The sequence below is a fragment of the Protomyctophum bolini genome, assembly GCF_963924005.1.
Source record: "Protomyctophum bolini genome assembly, chromosome: 9".
NCBI classification, from domain to species: Eukaryota; Metazoa; Chordata; class Actinopteri; order Myctophiformes; family Myctophidae; genus Protomyctophum; species Protomyctophum bolini.
This window is the reverse complement of record NC_137870.1, coordinates 47,201,581-47,211,284: the sequence shown is the minus strand read 5'-3', so window position 1 is coordinate 47,211,284 and position 9,704 is coordinate 47,201,581.

The following is a 9,704-nucleotide window of genomic DNA, read 5'->3' as shown; positions in this document are numbered from 1 at the left end:
AAGTGTATAGTCGTTGTGTGCTTGTAGATCTGCTGTTTTCAAATAGCCATTACATATATTTATATATCAAATAAATCACACCCGTGTGAAGTGAGGGGCGCTCTTATCGTACATCATCATGACGTATTGTCAATGGTTTGTGTTGGGACATAGAGGCCCTAAAAAAACACAACAAAAAAAATAAAACATAAGAGTAAAATCAGGCTTCTTTTGGGATTGTTTTCATTTCACGGACCTGTTGTGTTTCGCTTATTTCTGTCCCAAAACCTGGCAACACGCCCCCCACCACCCCCCTAGCATTCAACAGATAGACACTAGAGTACAGTAACAGTTACTATAGTGTGTTGTGTTAGCTGGATGCTAGGAGGCTGCTGGTGGACGCCCCCCCCCCACCACCACCACCACCCCTACAACAACAACAACAACAACAACAACAACAACAACAACATATTAATACTAATAGAAACAAAGCAGCACCAGCACCAGCACCACCACCACCATGGCAGGACAACAGTTCCAGTATGACGACAGCGGCAACACGTTCTTCTACTTCCTGACGTCCTTCGTGGGCCTCATCGTAGTCCCCGCCACCTACTACCTGTGGCCGCGGGACCAGAACGCCGGTGAGCCGGCCGAGCCGCCGAGTCCCTCACCGCTGAGTCCCTCACCGCTGAGTCCCCCCCCCCCCCGGGAGCTCCGCGTGTAGCTTAGCATGCTAGCTGTGTGATTGCCATCATATCATATATGTTCTTTAATTAAAGCAGTGGTTCCCAAAGTGGGGGTCATTGAGGGAGTTCCCCCCCCCCCCAACCAACCAACCAACCAAATGGACCCCTTATGGGTCTGTAACTCTGAGAGTGTAACACATTTGTACACAGAGTTACATTGATTCAACATTGATTTTACAATATAAATGTGGGGGTCCCGTCCCAGAGACAGAAATGCCATTACATGGGGGGGTCCGTATATAGACTAATGCATGTCACACTTGGGGGAGGGGGGGGTCCTTGAAATCAAACGGGTTGAGAATCACTGTATAAATGTTCTCTATAATGGGGGTCCCTGGCATTATCTTCTCTATAATGGGGGGTCCGCGGGGCTAATGTTGGTGTCAATTTGAGGGTTCTTGACGTGAATAAGTTTGGGAACCACTGAGTGAAAACGTTACCCATGTGAGAGGTGGTGGTTTGTTGTCACAATTAACCTGGGAGCGTTGAGAATGTCACCAGAAGGACCCCTAAAGGGTCCTTAAAACACTCTGTCTGATGTCTCGTTCTTCCCCTGGAGCTCTGCGTTAGCTTAGCATTGCTAACTGATGCTATTCGATATAGTATTTTAAGTGAAAGACGTTACCAATGCGACTGGTTGTTGTTGTTTTAATGTTTTAAGGACCCTTAAAACACCCTCTTGTTGTGTCATATGTTGAGGGTTCATGTTGGAAACCCCCCCCCCTACATCCTCCTGGAGGAAGCTAACTGATGCTAGCATGCTAACTGGTGATAGCATGCTAACTGATCTGGATGTGTCACATCCACAGCTTTAACAAGGTTTATTTATGTTCTTATTTATTAAAGTGAATTAGTGAAACGTTACGATGTGTTCATGGTGGAACCAAATGGACCCTCAAGGTGTCCTTAAAACACACCGTCATGTCCTATAGTGTTGTCTGGTTGTTCCTCCCATGGAGAATCTCCCCGTTAGCTTAGCAATAAGTTAGCATGCCAACTGATGCGATACAACATATTTCTCTAAGTGGAACATTACCAATGTGACTGGTTGTTGTTGTGGTTCTGACAACCTGAGAGTGTTGTGAATGGAACCAAATGGACCCGCAGGGGTCTATAAAAACACCCTGTCCTGTCTTGTGTAATGTACGTGTGAGGGTTCATTTTGGAACCCTCATCCTCCTCTTGAAGGAAGCTATCTGAGGATGCTATAGCTGATGAAGCTAACTGATGATGCTAGCTTAATATAAACAGTACAAATGCGAGTGGTTACAGTTGTTCTATAGCTTTGAACTCTGTGAGAGCGTTGCGAATGGGGGTCCTTTAAGACACCCTGGGTTAAGGTCTTGTGTAATAATATGTTGAGGGTTAATTTGGAAATGCTCCTTCCTTCCTCAAGGAAGCTATAAGGGTTCTTATAGCTGACGTGCATGCGGCTATAACTGTCTGCTGATGCTGTAGCTTATGATGAACAAGTAGAAATGCGAGTGGTTTCTGACTGTCAAAGCTTGTGACTCTGGGAGAGAGATCAGTGTGCTACACGGTGGAACCAAATGGACCCACAAGGGCCCTTAAAACACCCTGTCATGTCCTGCCCTGTCTTGTGTAAGATGTGAGGGTTCATTTTGGAAAACCCCCCTTTCCTTCCCTCCCCTACTGAAGGAAGTTAGCCCTGGTCCACCTCTGGTCCATAGCTCTAATGCGTTGCATTTAGAGCTATGTTACCCACCACACGTATAAACGGTACTTTTTGGCCAGAAAGGTATTTTTTTGGAGGAAAAGTATTCTCCATGAGGCAGTTCTCTGGGCAATATTGGTAGAAGGCGCAGCGGAGTAACTAAAAGTATTTTTTTCCCGGTGGAAACAAAATCCCCTTTTGGCCAAAAAGTACCGTTTATACGTGTGGTGGGGGAGGGTTTACAATTCCCAGCAAATAAACAAAACGACGTAACTTAACTACTCACCGACACAAAGCCTGCTAGACCTTAAGGTAAAAGTCTAATCTCGAAACTGGGAAGCGTCTCTCAGGTCCCCAGCTTTTCTCTGAAATATATAATTTGTGCCATTTTAATAACGCTATGTACCCTGAACGTACCGCGGACAGAGTCATTTCTTCTACTACGGCATTTCCAGGTTTTGGCCTGCGCCGATGTGGCTCAGCGGATTAATTTTAATTTATTATTTAATGACTAAAATAGTGCATTTTAGAGAAGCTGGGGACCTGAGCTTTGAGAATAGACTTTTACCTTAAGGTCTAGCAGGCTTTGTGTTCGGTGAGTAGTTACGTCGCTTTGTTTATTTGCTGGGAATTGTAAACCCTGGCACGGTGCGTCAGAGAGAGACTCGCTGTAAACACTATGATGATGATGATGATGACCAGAGCCATAGAAGACAGAGTTACGCAAACTGCCTTCACTTCATGGGGCTTCAGTCCATTGGAGGCTCTCCTACATAGACTTCTATTGAGAATGGGGACAAGTCCTGGACCGGAAGTAGGCAGCCAGAAATGCATTGGACTCACAGGGCAACAGCCCAGCTTTAATGATCTTAAATCCCTTTATTTTAGATTGTTTTGTAGTAATCGTACAACATAAACAATACAGAGACCAGAGGCGCAACACTGACCGAACGCTAGGGGGGGATATAGAGCGGCGCCGCGAAGCGGCGCCGCCGAAAAATCCGTCCCCCCCGTCCCCCCCACCACCCTAGGGGAGGGGGGGATGGGGGGGTCTAACCACCAAAACGTGGGGTTATGGTTAGGGTCGGATTACAGAGAGGTTGTTCCAGTGACTCAATGCACATACAAAACTGCTTTGGCACAGTTATTATTATTATGAATTACCTGGCTGTGATTCCTCCTCCCAAAACGTAAAAGTTTAACCACATTATCAGCAACGCCTAAAACAGGTCAAAACTCACTGACCTCATGTAAGTTAGCATATTCTATATAAAATGTACAACACCTGGGCAGTTTTCAGGAGAGGAGAGGGTTCGCATGTTTTAAATATGTAGTTGCACCATACCTGGTGTTGACAGTTGTGCTTTCATTAGTGGCTAATATAATAATATAAATCCCAAAGTGGGGTCCGGCCGTCCGCGGGCTAATACGTGTCCATTTTGGGGGTCCTTGACACGAAAAGGTTTGGGAACCACTGTACTAGAGTAGAGGATAAAGTATATTCATTCATCTCCTATCGATCTAGTCAATACGCGTTACCAAAAGTTGTGCGTGACACCAAAAGTGCTGACCTATTGAATACTGTTCCTGTATTATTAGAATCATTACGCAATCACCACAGAGTGCAAAGCACATTGGGTCACTGATGGCGGTGTAACAACTTCCCGAAGGTAGATGGGCCAAACCATTTTGGGATTTAGACAGGGGTGGATCAAATATACCCTTCAAAATATATCGCGTTTATGAACGCAGGATTTCACAAGTATTACTCCTAAGATAACTTTGGAGCCAGGGGGGATAAAGGGGGGGACCCCCAAGCCAGAGGGGGACCCCCAAACTCATTTGGGGGGGACCAATGTGACGCTGGCAGGGGATTCGTCCCCTCCGTCCCCTAGCTTATTGCGCCCCAGACAGAGACTTTAGTTGTCACTGTACAATACTTTAAAACAGTTGTCATGTTGCACACATGCCTAAAATTGCTCTTGTTTGCGGCGCCCTAGTTGAAAACAATGTATTTCCAACTCCAGCTTGTCTCAGTTCAGGCTGCATGAACAGTGCTCGGTTTCTGCCCCCTCAATGTCCTAACTCTGCTATTAGATGGCTCTAGGAGAGCGTGTACAATTGTACATGGAACCAAATGGACCCACACGGGCCCTTAGAACACCCTGTCCTGTCATGTCCTGTCCTGTCTTGTGTAAGATGTGAGGGTTCATTTTGGAGTGTTGGTGTTTTAAGCATTATGTTATACTTTAGCTATTGAAAAATACCAGATCTACAAGCTCGTAGCGCAGCACCAAGTGCCGCGCTACGAGCTTGTTGATCTGCTATCTTTTAGAAAAATCGTTTTTAACACATCTTTGCTTCTGGGGGGGGGGGGGGGGGGGGACCCGGGGGGGGGACAACATATTTTCAGATGGGGGTCGGCAGCCAATTACATAAAATCTTGGGGGTCCTTGAAGTGGGAATGTTTGAGAATGACTGACACACAAACATTTTCAGTCAGCGGCCAGCGGCCAAATACAGATAATCTTAGGGCTTCTTCACATGAAAATGTTTGAGATCGACTGGCATAGAAACAGAAAACTGGACATATGGAGACATTTGTAGAATTGTTCCCAGGTCTGAATGGGTTAAGAGTTAAGACAGACAGAACCCTGTCTTATGTAATACGTGGGGGCTTCTCAGGGGTAGAGTGGCCGGATGGTAACCGCAGGGTTCCCGGTTCCATTCCTGTGGACTCCCCCAGAGTTTGTGTCGAAGTGTCCTTGAGCAAGACTCTGAACCCCTGATGATTGCTCCTGATGTGGAGGTTGGTGCCTTGCATGGTTTTCTCCGCCATCGGTGTGTGAATGTGAATGTGTGTGTGAATGGGTGAATGTAATGCACAGTCTATGTAAAGCGCCAGTGTGCTGACCTGTGTGCTGACCAGTGTGCTGACCAGTGCGCTGACCAGTGAGCTGACCAGTGTGCTGACCAGTGTGCTGTCCAGTGACCTGACCAGTGAGCTGACCAGTGTGCTGACCAGTGAGCTGTCCAGTGAGCTGACCAGTGAGCTGACCAGTGTGCTGACCTGTGAGCTGACCAGTGAGCTGACCAGTGTGCTGACCAGCACAGCACAGCACACCACCAGTGTGCTGCACTATTTGAACTGATTGGTATGGCCGTAGATTGGTACGACCGTGCAAGATTAGCTCTGGACTCGTGTGTGTGTGTGTGTGTGTGTGTGTGTGTGTGTGTGTGTGTGTGTGCGCGCGCGCCGTGCGCACACACACACACAGGGCCACGTAGTGTAAAGATAGCTGAGCAAATGGAAGAAGGCTACAGGTGTTTGTTTGACGTCGAGCCGTGGCTGCTGCTGCTTTGCTCTGTAAACACAGCGGAAGTGTTGGCTGCATAGAATCCAGAGCCCGTTGACTGAACCGCTCTGTCAGAGAAGTGTTGGCTGCATAGAACTAGAGCCCGTTGACTGAACCGCTCTGTCAGAGAAGTGTTGGCTGCATAGAACTAGAGCCCGTTGACTGAACCGCTCTGTCAGAGAAGTGTTGGCTGCATAGAACTAGAGCCCGTTGACTGAACCGCTCTGTCAGAGAAGTGTTGGCTGCATAGAACTAGAGCCCGTTGACTGAACCGCTCTGTCAGAGAAGTGTTGGCTGCATAGAACTAGAGCCCGTTGACTGAACCGCTCTGTGTCAGAGAAGTGTTGGCTGCATAGAATCAGAGCCCGTTGACTGAACCGCTCTGTGTCAGAGAAGTGTTGGCTGCATAGAACTAGAGCCCGTTGACTGAACCGCTCTGTGTCAGAGAAGTGTTGGCTGCATAGAATCAGAGCCCGTTGACTGAACCGCTCTGTGTCAGAGAAGTGTTGGCTGCATAGAACTAGAGCCCGTTGACTGAACCGCTCTGTGTCAGAGAAGTGTTGGCTGCATAGAATCAGAGCCCGTTGACTGAACCGCTCTGTGTCAGAGAAGTGTTGGCTGCATAGAATCAGAGCCCGTTGACTGAACCGCTCTGTGTCAGAAGTGTTGGCTGCATAGAATCAGAGCCCGTTGACTGAACCGCTCTGTGTCAGAGAAGTAACAGATAACAGATGCTCCGTCTTTGAGCGATGTGATGTTTTAAGTAGGGCCGGGACTTTAACGCGTTAATCGAGATTAATTAACTACAGAAAAAAATAATCGCGATTAACTACAGATAAATTAATCGCACCTTTTTGTTTCCCCCATAATAAATGTGTTTTCTCATGCCCAGCCATGTAAAGCACATTTGAGTATTCATATACACACTGAAGACACTTTATATCGGCACTTGCTGCCTATATATATCACCTGCCTATATATCACTGTTGGGATAAAACGCATTTTTCTATGGAGTTGTGTGCACTGGAAATAATAAAAAGTCCCCCCATTCTGTGTTGCCCATAGAACTGAAGGTCTGAAAAAAAAACAGTAACATTATGAAGTACATTTTTGTGATGTCACTGAGATGTATTTTTTTTCAGGCCTCCAGTTCTAGGCAACACAGAATGGGGGGGACTTTCTTATTATATCCACACAACAACTCTAATATTAATGACAGTAAAATGTTGAAAATAATCCCGTAGTCACTATTCACTGGGATACCAAAAACATTTGAAAAAAAAGGTTTCTCACTGTTCTCGGGTTAAATATTGATATGCGATTAATCGAGATTAATTAACTACAAAGCCTCTGATTAATTAGATTTTTTTTAATCGAGTCCCAGCTCTAGTTTTAAGACTATATACCCACATTCCACAATGTTCTATATATGTTAGTTTTACGAGCAAACATTTCATACGTGGATATGAAGCATCAACCTATGATGAAATGCTACACATTTATACAGTATACTGTATGCAAACGCAGACCTCGTCAAATGTTATTAAAGTCCATAAAGAAGTGGTTCCTAAAGTGGGGTCCGGGGACCCCCAGGGGTCCTTGAGGGAGTTCCAGGGGGTTCCCAGATAAATGATAGTTTGGAACCAAATGGAGCCTTGTGGGTCTGTGACTCTGAGAGTGTACAAATGGACCATTTGGTTCCATTTGTACGCTCTCAGTTAAATTATAACATAGATTTTTAGGCATGTATAACGATTCACTCAACTCACCATACGATTTTTCACGATATTTTAAACAAAAAATATTTTCCAGAAAAATTTCAGTTTTTCGAGCTTTTCACATTTTTTTATTTAACTACATTGCGAAAGAAGTAGCATTTATTTTGTCAGTGCAGAAACATAATTGCCTTACTTTGAATTTTTTTATTTAAATAAATCGATTCATATCGTCAGGATTAATATATATATATATATATATCGTATTGTGGGAGGTCGGGTGGGAAATACAACTCAGAGTGCAGTTTCAGGGGTTAGACACACGATGGCGCCCCTTGCTTTATTTCTCCAACAGGTTCAAACAAAGTCAGTTTTCACAAACAGAACTCAGACAGTAATATTCTTTGCATGAGGTCCCGGTTCCGAGGCGGGAGTCGTCACTGCAGAGGATGAGAGGGGATGTTAGCATACGGTCAGAGCACAAGGTAAGTACAAAGTTGGGGCCTGAGACACCCGGTCTAGGCAGTCTACCAACTAGACCTTTGTATAACTCTTTCTCTTCTTCTTTTCCAGGTTCCAGAGGAGGCCAGGAGGCTTCCCCGGAGGTAGGTAAGGGGGTGCGTATCTTTCTCTATCCACAAGGCACAGAAGAGTACTTTAGAGTAGAAGTACTCGGATACGGGGTGGTGAGTAATTAGAGTAAAAGTACTTGGTATGGTACCGGGCGAGTATGGTACGGAGGGCCCCTTAGGCTCGGCCAACAGGAAGATACACAAGCATTTATATTCTTATTTCTCTCTATCTACTGGGTGGCCGTGTCGATACGACAACGGCAGTCAGGGGGTTAACACAAAGTGAGCGCTCTAGTTTCTAACGGTCTTCTTTCACCGGAGTATGGCGGCGCAAGCCAACTTAAAGTCTCTTCAAAGGGTGAAATAAACATAACACGGGCCTGTCTTCTTTCACAGGGTGGACGTGACACTTTATCTAGAGCCTGCTAGCTTCCATTAGTCTCTACGGGGTTATCTTCATTCAACAATCTTCAGGGTACAACACCACGGTGACACTCTTCATTCACAGTCTTCATTTAGCATCGACAGGGTGACTTCCTTCATTCACAATCTTCGTTATTATCCTTAGCTGCTCATTTGCCACTATGAGTGCCTCTTCTTAATAACACGGGTGATAGATAGTGAACGGTTTGTCTTACTGCGACCTTATGGAGCTGTGGAGCTGCCGTCTCCATACGAGGGTCCCGTCTTCCGCACTCGTCCCCGATACGAGCCAGGTGGGTCTCCAGTATGCATGCGGCTCTCCGTGTATACTTGTCTATGGGGGGCACACGCTCCTGCGTGTGCTTCCAGCCCCACTCCTACAAGCCTGGTGATGTGGGAATATAAGAGAGCAATTGAGTGGTGATACAAGCGATCAAACAATAAACATAGTCCATACGTGCGAGTCCATAAGTGAGAGGAGTGTGGACTTACCATCCAACGCCGAGTGGACGGCATATGCTGCGCGAGCGTCTGTGTGTAGCAGGGATCTGATACTGCTAGGCGTGCGGTTCGTTTATAAAGGGTGCGGCTGACAGGTTGCGGCTGCCGTTAATTGCTAACAAGGGCGGCGGTCGGCATTAGGCGCAGCTGATTCAAGATTGCTCTGGGGTAGAACACTGCGTCTATGACACGGCCGTGGGCGTGCCGTGTCGCCGCTTGTCTGGTTGTCAGGGGAACGCGCCCCTCCCACTGTGGCGAGACCTGACAGACTCCACAGTATATAGATATATATATACGATATATCGTATCGTAGCCTATTGATTTTACAATATAAATCGGGGGTCTCAGAGAGACGAAATGCCATTAAATTGGGGGTCTATAGACTAATGCATGTCACACTACTGGGGGTCCTTGAAATCACTGCTAGAGCCGTACAGATCTTCTCTTATGGGGGTCCCGTGGACCCCCATCTTTTCAAATGGGGGTCCGCGAGTCTAATTAGTATAATTTTGGTGTTCCATGACAAAGGTCTGGGAACCACTGTGTTAATGTATGGTATCTCCTCTCCTCTCCCCTCCCCTCCCCTCCCCTCCCCTCCCCTCCCCTCTCCTCTCCTCTCCTCTCCTCTCCTCCAGAACAAGTCCGTCTGAAGAGCCTGCGTCGGGTCCATGGGAGGTGTCTGTGGTACCGTCTTCGACTGATGAAGTCACAACAGAGCATCGTTCCCACACTAA